Here is a 15,757-nt window from a genome sequence, read left to right as displayed (position 1 = left end):
TCCTTTAAAGCCGGTGGAAGCAACACGACGTTATTGGGGTACACCGTGGAAAAAGATACTTCGGTGGACCTCGTCCATGCTCACCACATAGCCAAAATTAAACAAGTCCCGTTCCCCAGCATTTGGCCCCAATCCCTCTAAACGCATCCTATCAAGAAACTCAACCGATTACCTTTGCAATTTTCTGAGTGTAATAGCCTCCTCCACTTCCTCTGGTAGATCATTCCAAACACGCACAACCTTCTTTGTGAGAAATCTGCCTCAGGTCCTTTGTCACTTTCAGCACACTCACCTTAAAGCTATGCTGTCGAGTTTTCAACTCACACCAACTTGGGTAAAACACGTAAATAGTCAGTTTACCACCCTTCCATAAGGTCATGTCGCAGCTGTTACGCTGCAAGGAAAGTCGTCCCAGCCTATTCCATCTCGCCCTACGGTACAAACATCGACGACATCTTTGTCTATATTTTGTCATCAATTTAAAGTGTCTTTTTTTAACGTTTTCAAGATGTCAATTACGCTGGACAACAACGAGCTATTGGAAACAGAAAGGTGAAACGTAGAACGGATTCAGCTTTCATTACTGCACGCCACGGAGCCGCAGCACGGCCGGCTGTGGCTTGTTTCTGTCGTGTCGTGGTCATCACGTGCACCTCACACGCAAACATCACCAGTTCGAAAGTGGGCAGAAGCTGTTTTGTTCTTCAACTGCAGCCTTTTTCATGGACAAGAGCTGAGCTTTCTTGCATGCTTTCCCATCTGCAAACCTGCCTTCGAATTTGCTTGAACAAATCTGTTCTCGTCGTGAAATGTAATGCAATTCCATTTAATTACAGTGCAAAGCGTTGTTAAGTTTTTCTCCAACCTGGGTCTGATCATATGCCATTCCGTTGGAGAGTGTAGTTACCGCCTTCTGATCCTTTCATGAAAAGCAGTACCGCATTTGCCTTCCTTGCGCAGGCGGCTTGGTTCAAAGACAGGAAAGAAGCTGATGCTCCAGTGTCACAGCGCACCACGAATTCCTGAACTTGTCTGCCTGTCAAATGTACCCCAAGGTTGTCTCAGAAAGACCTCATTTGGAAGCTGTCAATCGTTATTCAACGTGCGAGAATTGGCACCAGATATCCTGAATCATGTTTGGAGCAATTCGCACGTTAGTGACTCATTCAATTAGCAACAGCAATGAAAGAAATTGCACTCTGAGAGGAACCTTTCGACTTGCGTAATTAATAGCGTCGCTATGATTAAGGTCCCCCCCGAGATCTAAGTCATGTTGGAACTGAAACGGAGGAATCGACAGAGAGGCTACAGAATGACATCGCATCCATTTGGATTTCTTTAAATCACTGACGAGCAGGAAAATGTAAACGGGGAGGGCGAGTGGGGAAGTGAGGCAGTTGCAGCTCTGGTGAAATTCCTTCTTTGTGATTCACTCAGCAACCAGAGACGTGAAGGTGACTCAGGCGTGAGAGCTCTTCACTTCGAGAACAAAAAGCACTCAAGGGAAGTTAGCGCCTCTTCTGGAGTGGGGGTGGGGTGAGCTAATTACCTTTTGACTTCTGTGACTATGTTCAGAAACTGGCTTTTAGATTGAGGTGAACAGAAACTGCATTTCTAAAAAGCACCATGGAATTTAGCAAAATTGATTGAGTCGCTTCTCCTCGATTCCCACACAGGTTTCCAACTCATTTGGTATCCATGTGGCTCATGTCCAGGAGTGAACATCTCAGCAGCAAATTGCAAGGTTAAGGTAAAAGGCAAGGAAAGTGGCATCTCGAACTGGCTCCGAGGTCAGAGCATTCTCACAATGTGATCTGTCGTTCTCGGATTGTAATGCTACCTCCGGTTTTAGGGTGGAGAACATTCTTTGGGACTCTTATTCTGAAAAATAAAACCGACACAGTGACAGAAACTATGCTGCACGGTATGATGTGGAACACGGCCTGCTCAGGTTTGCGCATTTTCCCTGTAGTCCGGTGTGTTTCGTGTTCCGTGTAAACGTGAAAGTCGTCCTGTTTCGAGCAATGGGTGAAATCATTTAGCAAAGCAAGAATGGAAATACCAGTAATGTCAAACAGCTCATGGTTATTTGACCAAATCATAAGCGAACACATATTCTCACGCACTCACAGATACATTTGTAGCTGAAAAGAGCCTGAGAAGATAGACTCAGCTTACCATTGATTTTTGTCTGGATTGATGGGCTATCAATATCTGCTGCGAAATTGACATTGTAGCCGGGCACATCCCAGCAGCTGTGCGAGTGCGAGAGGAATCATGGAACCCTTTTCATGTGACTTTGCATCTGTTGTTATGCAGGAGCACAATTGGAAATAGAAGAAAATGAGGCGGCGCGGCCGGCTGGTAGTGTGGCCGAGCGGTCTAAGGCGCTGGATCCAGGTTCCAGTCTCGAAAGGGGCGTGGGTTCGAATCCCACCACTGCCATTTCTGCTGATCAACTCCAACGCTGCAGCTTGTTAAAATGCTGTTTCGGTGTCCACTGTATATTGATGTTGTAAACAAAAGTAAAATGGGTTTGCTTCCCAGGGAATTAACTGTGGTGTGGGATACTGCCAAATATTTCAAAATGTCTCTGCTGTCATGATCGTTTTCGCCTCACGCGGGGAAAATCGCAAACACTTCTGCCGTCCCAGGCAAGTTGTGCTTTTACTGGAGCCGAATGGAGACTGTTATTTCATCGTTGTTGTGAAACGAAGTCCCACGGTGACTCTACTCGTTGTTATTTGGGTTTCTAGCTTATGGGAAAATCGTTCCAATGAATTTCGATGTCAGACCTTATTGAATTTCTCCCATTTCATTCATTTCCGTCCCGGAAACATCGGAAGGGAAAGGTAATCTAATCGAGACTGTGATTGGTGAAATTCACTTTTTACGGCCAATTCTTATTATGTTCTTTCTTTCTCTCGTTTCAGCATTGTCTGGAAAATGGTGGTGCACTAAGGCTGCAGTATGTTTGAAAGAGTCGTTTGGAAATGCCCTGTTGTTAGTTGTGAGATTACTTTATGACTCATGCCCTCGGACTGGATCACATTTAGCATTCATGCATCTCAGTGTCTGAAAATGCATGAGGTATGCCAGTTTTGTTTGTGTTCCGTGTTAAATGCTTTCTGTTTTGCGATTCGCTCAATACATTACGAATTTACAGGGTTTCTGAGGTAACTTCCAGCAGCAAAAATCCTCAGCTGAGGATCTGGGAAAATTTCACAGAGTATGGTCAGTCGGAGCTAAAGTAAGGAAGTCGTTCGTTTCTGCAGTGTTTCACAATACTACCTTTCCCGTGAGCATTCGAACAGAGTAAATGATTGTGCCACAGACTGCGATGGCAAACTCCGCTAAAAAGTAATCCTTTAAAGCCGGTGGAAGCAACACGACGTTATTGGGGTACACCGTGGAAAAAGATACTTCGGTGGACCTCGTCCATGCTCACCACATAGCCAAAATTAAACAAGTCCCGTTCCCCAGCAGTTGGCCCCAATCCCTCTAAACGCATCCTATCAAGAAACTCAACCGATTACCTTTGCAATTTTCTGAGTGTAATAGCCTCCTCCACTTCCTCTGGTAGATCATTCCAAACACGCACAACCTTCTTTGTGAGAAATCTGCCTCAGGTCCTTTGTCACTTTCAGCACACTCACCTTAAAGCTATGCTGTCGAGTTTTCAACTCACACCAACTTGGGTAAAACACGTAAATAGTCAGTTTACCACCCTTCCATAAGGTCATGTCGCAGCTGTTACGCTGCAAGGAAAGTCGTCCCAGCCTATTCCATCTCGCCCTACGGTACAAACATCGACGACATCTTTGTCTATATTTTGTCATCAATTTAACGTGTCTTTTTTTAACGTTTTCAAGATGTCAATTACGCTGGACAACAACGAGCTATTGGAAACAGAAAGGTGAAACGTAGAACGGATTCAGCTTTCATTACTGCACGCCACGGAGCCGCAGCACGGCCGGCTGTGGCTTGTTTCTGTCGTGTCGTGGTCATCACGTGCACCTCACACGCAAACATCACCAGTTCGAAAGTGGGCAGAAGCTGTTTTGTTCTTCAACTGCAGCCTTTTTCATGGACAAGAGCTGAGCTTTCTTGCATGCTTTCCCATCTGCAAACCTGCCTTCGAATTTGCTTGAACAAATCTGTTCTCGTCGTGAAATGTAATGCAATTCCATTTAATTACAGTGCAAAGCGTTGTTAAGTTTTTCTCCAACCTGGGTCTGATCATATGCCATTCCGTTGGAGAGTGTAGTTACCGCCTTCTGATCCTTTCATGAAAAGCAGTACCGCATTTGCCTTCCTTGCGCAGGCGGCTTGGTTCAAAGACAGGAAAGAAGCTGATGCTCCAGTGTCACAGCGCACCACGAATTCCTGAACTTGTCTGCCTGTCAAATGTACCCCAAGGTTGTCTCAGAAAGACCTCATTTGGAAGCTGTCAATCGTTATTCAACGTGCGAGAATTGGCACCAGATATCCTGAATCATGTTTGGAGCAATTCGCACGTTAGTGACTCATTCAATTAGCAACAGCAATGAAAGAAATTGCACTCTGAGAGGAACCTTTCGACTTGCGTAATTAATAGCGTCGCTATGATTAAGGTCCCCCCCGAGATCTAAGTCATGTTGGAACTGAAACGGAGGAATCGACAGAGAGGCTACAGAATGACATCGCATCCATTTGGATTTCTTTAAATCACTGACGAGCAGGAAAATGTAAACGGGGAGGGCGAGTGGGGAAGTGAGGCAGTTGCAGCTCTGGTGAAATTCCTTCTTTGTGATTCACTCAGCAACCAGAGACGTGAAGGTGACTCAGGCGTGAGAGCTCTTCACTTCGAGAACAAAAAGCACTCAAGGGAAGTTAGCGCCTCTTCTGGAGTGGGGGTGGGGTGAGCTAATTACCTTTTGACTTCTGTGACTATGTTCAGAAACTGGCTTTTAGATTGAGGTGAACAGAAACTGCATTTCTAAAAAGCACCATGGAATTTAGCAAAATTGATTGAGTCGCTTCTCCTCGATTCCCACACAGGTTTCCAACTCATTTGGTATCCATGTGGCTCATGTCCAGGAGTGAACATCTCAGCAGCAAATTGCAAGGTTAAGGTAAAAGGCAAGGAAAGTGGCATCTCGAACTGGCTCCGAGGTCAGAGCATTCTCACAATGTGATCTGTCGTTCTCGGATTGTAATGCTACCTCCGGTTTTAGGGTGGAGAACATTCTTTGGGACTCTTATTCTGAAAAATAAAACCGACACAGTGACAGAAACTATGCTGCACGGTATGATGTGGAACACGGCCTGCTCAGGTTTGCGCATTTTCCCTGTAGTCCGGTGTGTTTCGTGTTCCGTGTAAACGTGAAAGTCGTCCTGTTTCGAGCAATGGGTGAAATCATTTAGCAAAGCAAGAATGGAAATACCAGTAATGTCAAACAGCTCATGGTTATTTGACCAAATCATAAGCGAACACATATTCTCACGCACTCACAGATACATTTGTAGCTGAAAAGAGCCTGAGAAGATAGACTCAGCTTACCATTGATTTTTGTCTGGATTGATGGGCTATCAATATCTGCTGCGAAATTGACATTGTAGCCGGGCACATCCCAGCAGCTGTGCGAGTGCGAGAGGAATCATGGAACCCTTTTCATGTGACTTTGCATCTGTTGTTATGCAGGAGCACAATTGGAAATAGAAGAAAATGAGGCGGCGCGGCCGGCTGGTAGTGTGGCCGAGCGGTCTAAGGCGCTGGATCCAGGTTCCAGTCTCGAAAGGGGCGTGGGTTCGAATCCCACCACTGCCATTTCTGCTGATCAACTCCAACGCTGCAGCTTGTTAAAATGCTGTTTCGGTGTCCACTGTATATTGATGTTGTAAACAAAAGTAAAATGGGTTTGCTTCCCAGGGAATTAACTGTGGTGTGGGATACTGCCAAATATTTCAAAATGTCTCTGCTGTCATGATCGTTTTCGCCTCACGCGGGGAAAATCGCAAACACTTCTGCCGTCCCAGGCAAGTTGTGCTTTTACTGGAGCCGAATGGAGACTGTTATTTCATCGTTGTTGTGAAACGAAGTCCCACGGTGACTCTACTCGTTGTTATTTGGGTTTCTAGCTTATGGGAAAATCGTTCCAATGAATTTCGATGTCAGACCTTATTGAATTTCTCCCATTTCATTCATTTCCGTCCCGGAAACATCGGAAGGGAAAGGTAATCTAATCGAGACTGTGATTGGTGAAATTCACTTTTTACGGCCAATTCTTATTATGTTCTTTCTTTCTCTCGTTTCAGCATTGTCTGGAAAATGGTGGTGCACTAAGGCTGCAGTATGTTTGAAAGAGTCGTTTGGAAATGCCCTGTTGTTAGTTGTGAGATTACTTTATGACTCATGCCCTCGGACTGGATCACATTTAGCATTCATGCATCTCAGTGTCTGAAAATGCATGAGGTATGCCAGTTTTGTTTGTGTTCCGTGTTAAATGCTTTCTGTTTTGCGATTCGCTCAATACATTACGAATTTACAGGGTTTCTGAGGTAACTTCCAGCAGCAAAAATCCTCAGCTGAGGATCTGGGAAAATTTCACAGAGTATGGTCAGTCGGAGCTAAAGTAAGGAAGTCGTTCGTTTCTGCAGTGTTTCACAATACTACCTTTCCCGTGAGCATTCGAACAGAGTAAATGATTGTGCCACAGACTGCGATGGCAAACTCCGCTAAAAAGTAATCCTTTAAAGCCGGTGGAAGCAACACGACGTTATTGGGGTACACCGTGGAAAAAGATACTTCGGTGGACCTCGTCCATGCTCACCACATAGCCAAAATTAAACAAGTCCCGTTCCCCAGCATTTGGCCCCAATCCCTCTAAACGCATCCTATCAAGAAACTCAACCGATTACCTTTGCAATTTTCTGAGTGTAATAGCCTCCTCCACTTCCTCTGGTAGATCATTCCAAACACGCACAACCTTCTTTGTGAGAAATCTGCCTCAGGTCCTTTGTCACTTTCAGCACACTCACCTTAAAGCTATGCTGTCGAGTTTTCAACTCACACCAACTTGGGTAAAACACGTAAATAGTTAGTTTACCACCCTTCCATAAGGTCATTTCGCAGCTGTTACGCTGCAAGGAAAGTCGTCCCAGCCTATTCCATCTCGCCCTACGGTACAAACATCGACGACATCTTTGTCTATATTTTGTCATCAATTTAACGTGTCTTTTTTTAACGTTTTCAAGATGTCAATTACGCTGGACAACAACGAGCTATTGGAAACAGAAAGGTGAAACGTAGAACGGATTCAGCTTTCATTACTGCACGCCACGGAGCCGCAGCACGGCCGGCTGTGGCTTGTTTCTGTCGTGTAGTGGTCATCACGTGCGCCTCACACGCGAAACATCACCAGTTCGAAAGTGGGCAGAAGCTGTTTTGTTCTTCAACTGCAGCCTTTTTCATGGACAAGAGCTGAGCTTTCTTGCGTGCTTTCCCATCTGCAAACCTGCCTTCGAATTTGCTTGAACAAATCTGTTCTCGTCGTGAAATGTAATGCAATTCCATTTAATTACAGTGCAAAGCGTTGTTAAGTTTTTCTCCAACCTGGGTCTGATCATATGCCATTCCGTTGGAGAGTGTAGTTACCGCCTTCTGATCCTTTCATGAAAAGCAGTACCGCATTTGCCTTCCTTGCGCAGGCGGCTTGGTTCAAAGACAGGAAAGAAGCTGATGCTCCAGTGTCACAGCGCACCACGAATTCCTGAACTTGTCTGCCTGTCAAATGTACCCCAAGGTTGTCTCAGAAAGACCTCATTTGGAAGCTGTCAATCGTTATTCAACGTGCGAGAATTGGCACCAGATATCCTGAATCATGTTTGGAGCAATTCGCACGTTAGTGACTCATTCAATTAGCAACAGCAATGAAAGAAATTGCACTCTGAGAGGAACCTTTCGACTTGCGTAATTAATAGCGTCGCTATGATTAAGGTCCCCCCCGAGATCTAAGTCATGTTGGAACTGAAACGGAGGAATCGACAGAGAGGCTACAGAATGACATCGCATCCATTTGGATTTCTTTAAATCACTGACGAGCAGGAAAATGTAAACGGGGAGGGCGAGTGGGGAAGTGAGGCAGTTGCAGCTCTGGTGAAATTCCTTCTTTGTGATTCACTCAGCAACCAGAGACGTGAAGGTGACTCAGGCGTGAGAGCTCTTCACTTCGAGAACAAAAAGCACTCAAGGGAAGTTAGCGCCTCTTCTGGAGTGGGGGTGGGGTGAGCTAATTACCTTTTGACTTCTGTGACTATGTTCAGAAACTGGCTTTTAGATTGAGGTGAACAGAAACTGCATTTCTAAAAAGCACCATGGAATTTAGCAAAATTGATTGAGTCGCTTCTCCTCGATTCCCACACAGGTTTCCAACTCATTTGGTATCCATGTGGCTCATGTCCAGGAGTGAACATCTCAGCAGCAAATTGCAAGGTTAAGGTAAAAGGCAAGGAAAGTGGCATCTCGAACTGGCTCCGAGGTCAGAGCATTCTCACAATGTGATCTGTCGTTCTCGGATTGTAATGCTACCTCCGGTTTTAGGGTGGAGAACATTCTTTGGGACTCTTATTCTGAAAAATAAAACCGACACAGTGACAGAAACTATGCTGCACGGTATGATGTGGAACACGGCCTGCTCAGGTTTGCGCATTTTCCCTGTAGTCCGGTGTGTTTCGTGTTCCGTGTAAACGTGAAAGTCGTCCTGTTTCGAGCAATGGGTGAAATCATTTAGCAAAGCAAGAATGGAAATACCAGTAATGTCAAACAGCTCATGGTTATTTGACCAAATCATAAGCGAACACATATTCTCACGCACTCACAGATACATTTGTAGCTGAAAAGAGCCTGAGAAGATAGACTCAGCTTACCATTGATTTTTGTCTGGATTGATGGGCTATCAATATCTGCTGCGAAATTGACATTGTAGCCGGGCACATCCCAGCAGCTGTGCGAGTGCGAGAGGAATCATGGAACCCTTTTCATGTGACTTTGCATCTGTTGTTATGCAGGAGCACAATTGGAAATAGAAGAAAATGAGGCGGCGCGGCCGGCTGGTAGTGTGGCCGAGCGGTCTAAGGCGCTGGATCCAGGTTCCAGTCTCGAAAGGGGCGTGGGTTCGAATCCCACCACTGCCATTTCTGCTGATCAACTCCAACGCTGCAGCTTGTTAAAATGCTGTTTCGGTGTCCACTGTATATTGATGTTGTAAACAAAAGTAAAATGGGTTTGCTTCCCAGGGAATTAACTGTGGTGTGGGATACTGCCAAATATTTCAAAATGTCTCTGCTGTCATGATCGTTTTCGCCTCACGCGGGGAAAATCGCAAACACTTCTGCCGTCCCAGGCAAGTTGTGCTTTTACTGGAGCCGAATGGAGACTGTTATTTCATCGTTGTTGTGAAACGAAGTCCCACGGTGACTCTACTCGTTGTTATTTGGGTTTCTAGCTTATGGGAAAATCGTTCCAATGAATTTCGATGTCAGACCTTATTGAATTTCTCCCATTTCATTCATTTCCGTCCCGGAAACATCGGAAGGGAAAGGTAATCTAATCGAGACTGTGATTGGTGAAATTCACTTTTTACGGCCAATTCTTATTATGTTCTTTCTTTCTCTCGTTTCAGCATTGTCTGGAAAATGGTGGTGCACTAAGGCTGCAGTATGTTTGAAAGAGTCGTTTGGAAATGCCCTGTTGTTAGTTGTGAGATTACTTTATGACTCATGCCCTCGGACTGGATCACATTTAGCATTCATGCATCTCAGTGTCTGAAAATGCATGAGGTATGCCAGTTTTGTTTGTGTTCCGTGTTAAATGCTTTCTGTTTTGCGATTCGCTCAATACATTACGAATTTACAGGGTTTCTGAGGTAACTTCCAGCAGCAAAAATCCTCAGCTGAGGATCTGGGAAAATTTCACAGAGTATGGTCAGTCGGAGCTAAAGTAAGGAAGTCGTTCGTTTCTGCAGTGTTTCACAATACTACCTTTCCCGTGAGCATTCGAACAGAGTAAATGATTGTGCCACAGACTGCGATGGCAAACTCCGCTAAAAAGTAATCCTTTAAAGCCGGTGGAAGCAACACGACGTTATTGGGGTACACCGTGGAAAAAGATACTTCGGTGGACCTCGTCCATGCTCACCACATAGCCAAAATTAAACAAGTCCCGTTCCCCAGCAGTTGGCCCCAATCCCTCTAAACGCATCCTATCAAGAAACTCAACCGATTACCTTTGCAATTTTCTGAGTGTAATAGCCTCCTCCACTTCCTCTGGTAGATCATTCCAAACACGCACAACCTTCTTTGTGAGAAATCTGCCTCAGGTCCTTTGTCACTTTCAGCACACTCACCTTAAAGCTATGCTGTCGAGTTTTCAACTCACACCAACTTGGGTAAAACACGTAAATAGTCAGTTTACCACCCTTCCATAAGGTCATGTCGCAGCTGTTACGCTGCAAGGAAAGTCGTCCCAGCCTATTCCATCTCGCCCTACGGTACAAACATCGACGACATCTTTGTCTATATTTTGTCATCAATTTAACGTGTCTTTTTTTAACGTTTTCAAGATGTCAATTACGCTGGACAACAACGAGCTATTGGAAACAGAAAGGTGAAACGTAGAACGGATTCAGCTTTCATTACTGCACGCCACGGAGCCGCAGCACGGCCGGCTGTGGCTTGTTTCTGTCGTGTCGTGGTCATCACGTGCACCTCACACGCAAACATCACCAGTTCGAAAGTGGGCAGAAGCTGTTTTGTTCTTCAACTGCAGCCTTTTTCATGGACAAGAGCTGAGCTTTCTTGCATGCTTTCCCATCTGCAAACCTGCCTTCGAATTTGCTTGAACAAATCTGTTCTCGTCGTGAAATGTAATGCAATTCCATTTAATTACAGTGCAAAGCGTTGTTAAGTTTTTCTCCAACCTGGGTCTGATCATATGCCATTCCGTTGGAGAGTGTAGTTACCGCCTTCTGATCCTTTCATGAAAAGCAGTACCGCATTTGCCTTCCTTGCGCAGGCGGCTTGGTTCAAAGACAGGAAAGAAGCTGATGCTCCAGTGTCACAGCGCACCACGAATTCCTGAACTTGTCTGCCTGTCAAATGTACCCCAAGGTTGTCTCAGAAAGACCTCATTTGGAAGCTGTCAATCGTTATTCAACGTGCGAGAATTGGCACCAGATATCCTGAATCATGTTTGGAGCAATTCGCACGTTAGTGACTCATTCAATTAGCAACAGCAATGAAAGAAATTGCACTCTGAGAGGAACCTTTCGACTTGCGTAATTAATAGCGTCGCTATGATTCAGGTCCCCCCCGAGATCTAAGTCATGTTGGAACTGAAACGGAGGAATCGACAGAGAGGCTACAGAATGACATCGCATCCATTTGGATTTCTTTAAATCACTGACGAGCAGGAAAATGTAAACGGGGAGGGCGAGTGGGGAAGTGAGGCAGTTGCAGCTCTGGTGAAATTCCTTCTTTGTGATTCACTCAGCAACCAGAGACGTGAAGGTGACTCAGGCGTGAGAGCTCTTCACTTCGAGAACAAAAAGCACTCAAGGGAAGTTAGCGCCTCTTCTGGAGTGGGGGTGGGGTGAGCTAATTACCTTTTGACTTCTGTGACTATGTTCAGAAACTGGCTTTTAGATTGAGGTGAACAGAAACTGCATTTCTAAAAAGCACCATGGAATTTAGCAAAATTGATTGAGTCGCTTCTCCTCGATTCCCACACAGGTTTCCAACTCATTTGGTATCCATGTGGCTCATGTCCAGGAGTGAACATCTCAGCAGCAAATTGCAAGGTTAAGGTAAAAGGCAAGGAAAGTGGCATCTCGAACTGGCTCCGAGGTCAGAGCATTCTCACAATGTGATCTGTCGTTCTCGGATTGTAATGCTACCTCCGGTTTTAGGGTGGAGAACATTCTTTGGGACTCTTATTCTGAAAAATAAAACCGACACAGTGACTGAAACTATGCTGCACGGTATGATGTGGAACACGGCCTGCTCAGGTTTGCGCATTTTCCCTGTAGTCCGGTGTGTTTCGTGTTCCGTGTAAACGTGAAAGTCGTCCTGTTTCGAGCAATGGGTGAAATCATTTAGCAAAGCAAGAATGGAAATACCAGTAATGTCAAGCAGCTCATGGTTATTTGACCAAATCTTAAGCGAACCCATATTCTCACGCACTCACAGATACATTTGTAGCTGAAGAGAGCCTGAGAAGATAGACTCAGCTTACCATTGATTTTTGTCTGGATTGATGGGCTATCAATATCTGCTGCGAAATTGACATTGTAGCCGGGCACATCCCAGCAGCTGTGCGAGTCCGAGAGGAATCATGGAACCCTTTTCATGTGACTTTGCATCTGTTGTTATGCAGGAGCACAATTGGAAATAGAAGAAAATGAGGCGGCGCGGCCGGCTGGTAGTGTGGCCGAGCGGTCTAAGGCGCTGGATCCAGGTTCCAGTCTCGAAAGGGGCGTGGGTTCGAATCCCACCACTGCCATTTCTGCTGATCAACTCCAACGCTGCAGCTTGTTAAAATGCTGTTTCGGTGTCCACTGTATATTGATGTTGTAAACAAAAGTAAAATGGGTTTACTTCCCAGGGAATTAACTGTGGTGTGGGATACTGCCAAATATTTCAAAATGTCTCTGCTGTCATGATCGTTTTCGCCTCACGCGGGGAAAATCGCAAACACTTCTGCCGTCCCAGGCAAGTTGTGCTTTTACTGGAGCCGAATGGAGACTGTTATTTCATCGTTGTTGTGAAACGAAGTCCCACGGTGACTCTACTCGATGTTATTTGGGTTTCTAGCTAATGGGAAAATCGTTCCAATGAATTTCGATGTCAGACCTGATTGAATTTCTCCCATTTCATTCATTTCCGTTCCGGAAACATCGGAAGGGAAAGGTAATCTAATCGAGACTGTGATTGGTGAAATTCACTTTTTGCGGCCAATTCTTATTATGTTCTTTCTTTCTCTCGTTTCAGCATTGTCTGGAAAATGGTGGTGCACTAAGGCTGCAATATGTTTGAAAGAGTCGTTTGGAAATGCCCTGTTGTTAGTTGTAAGATTACTTTATGACTCATGCCCTCGGACTGGATCACATTTAGCATTCATGCATCTCAGTGTCTGAAAATGCATGAGGTATGCCAGTTTTGTTTGTGTTCCGTGTTAAATGCTTTCTGTTTTGCGATTCGCTCAATACATTACGAAGTTACAGGGTTTCTGAGGTAACTTCCAGCAGCAAAAATCCTCAGCTGAGGATCTGGGAATATTTCACAGAGTATGGTCAGTCGGAGCTAAAGTAAGGAAGTCGTTCGTTTCTGCAGTGTTTCACAATACTACCTTTCCCGTGAGCATTCGAACAGAGTAAATGATTGTGCCACAGACTGCGATGGCAAACTCCGCTAAAAAGTAATCCTTTAAAGCCGGTGGAAGCAACACGACGTTATTGGGGTACACCGTGGAAAAAGATACTTCGGTGGACCTCGTCCATGCTCACCACATAGCCAAAATTAAACAAGTCCCGTTCCCCAGCATTTGGCCCCAATCCCTCTAAACGCATCCTATCAAGAAACTCAACCGATTACCTTTGCAATTTTCTGAGTGTAATAGCCTCCTCCACTTCCTCTGGTAGATCATTCCAAACACGCACAACCTTCTTTGTGAGAAATCTGCCTCAGGTCCTTTGTCACTTTCAGCACACTCACCTTAAAGCTATGCTGTCGAGTTTTCAACTCACACCAACTTGGGTAAAACACGTAAATAGTCAGTTTACCACCCTTCCATAAGGTCATGTCGCAGCTGTTACGCTGCAAGGAAAGTCGTCCCAGCCTATTCCATCTCGCCCTACGGTACAAACATCGACGACATCTTTGTCTATATTTTGTCATCAATTTAAAGTGTCTTTTTTTAACGTTTTCAAGATGTCAATTACGCTGGACAACAACGAGCTATTGGAAACAGAAAGGTGAAACGTAGAACGGATTCAGCTTTCATTACTGCACGCCACGGAGCCGCAGCACGGCCGGCTGTGGCTTGTTTCTGTCGTGTCGTGGTCATCACGTGCACCTCACACGCAAACATCACCAGTTCGAAAGTGGGCAGAAGCTGTTTTGTTCTTCAACTGCAGCCTTTTTCATGGACAAGAGCTGAGCTTTCTTGCATGCTTTCCCATCTGCAAACCTGCCTTCGAATTTGCTTGAACAAATCTGTTCTCGTCGTGAAATGTAATGCAATTCCATTTAATTACAGTGCAAAGCGTTGTTAAGTTTTTCTCCAACCTGGGTCTGATCATATGCCATTCCGTTGGAGAGTGTAGTTACCGCCTTCTGATCCTTTCATGAAAAGCAGTACCGCATTTGCCTTCCTTGCGCAGGCGGCTTGGTTCAAAGACAGGAAAGAAGCTGATGCTCCAGTGTCACAGCGCACCACGAATTCCTGAACTTGTCTGCCTGTCAAATGTACCCCAAGGTTGTCTCAGAAAGACCTCATTTGGAAGCTGTCAATCGTTATTCAACGTGCGAGAATTGGCACCAGATATCCTGAATCATGTTTGGAGCAATTCGCACGTTAGTGACTCATTCAATTAGCAACAGCAATGAAAGAAATTGCACTCTGAGAGGAACCTTTCGACTTGCGTAATTAATAGCGTCGCTATGATTAAGGTCCCCCCCGAGATCTAAGTCATGTTGGAACTGAAACGGAGGAATCGACAGAGAGGCTACAGAATGACATCGCATCCATTTGGATTTCTTTAAATCACTGACGAGCAGGAAAATGTAAACGGGGAGGGCGAGTGGGGAAGTGAGGCAGTTGCAGCTCTGGTGAAATTCCTTCTTTGTGATTCACTCAGCAACCAGAGACGTGAAGGTGACTCAGGCGTGAGAGCTCTTCACTTCGAGAACAAAAAGCACTCAAGGGAAGTTAGCGCCTCTTCTGGAGTGGGGGTGGGGTGAGCTAATTACCTTTTGACTTCTGTGACTATGTTCAGAAACTGGCTTTTAGATTGAGGTGAACAGAAACTGCATTTCTAAAAAGCACCATGGAATTTAGCAAAATTGATTGAGACGCTTCTCCTCGATTCCCACACAGGTTTCCAACTCATTTGGTATCCATGTGGCTCATGTCCAGGAGTGAACATCTCAGCAGCAAATTGCAAGGTTAAGGTAAAAGGCAAGGAAAGTGGCATCTCGAACTGGCTCCGAGGTCAGAGCATTCTCACAATGTGATCTGTCGTTCTCGGATTGTAATGCTACCTCCGGTTTTAGGGTGGAGAACATTCTTTGGGACTCTTATTCTGAAAAATAAAACCGACACAGTGACAGAAACTATGCTGCACGGTATGATGTGGAACACGGCCTGCTCAGGTTTGCGCATTTTCCCTGTAGTCCGGTGTGTTTCGTGTTCCGTGTAAACGTGAAAGTCGTCCTGTTTCGAGCAATGGGTGAAATCATTTAGCAAAGCAAGAATGGAAATACCAGTAATGTCAAACAGCTCATGGTTATTTGACCAAATCATAAGCGAACACATATTCTCACGCACTCACAGATACATTTGTAGCTGAAAAGAGCCTGAGAAGATAGACTCAGCTTACCATTGATTTTTGTCTGGATTGATGGGCTATCAATATCTGCTGCGAAATTGACATTGTAGCCGGGCACATCCCAGCAGCTGTGCGAGTGCGAGAGGAATCATGGAACCCTTTTCATGTGACTT

Source organism: Chiloscyllium plagiosum, unplaced genomic scaffold, assembly GCF_037043375.1.
Source record: "Chiloscyllium plagiosum isolate Xiang-an unplaced genomic scaffold, Cpla_swu_hap1 HiC_scaffold_44, whole genome shotgun sequence".
NCBI classification, from domain to species: domain Eukaryota; kingdom Metazoa; phylum Chordata; class Chondrichthyes; order Orectolobiformes; family Hemiscylliidae; genus Chiloscyllium; species Chiloscyllium plagiosum.
The sequence above is the reverse complement of the archived record's forward strand: the minus strand, read 5'-3'. Positions refer to the sequence as shown.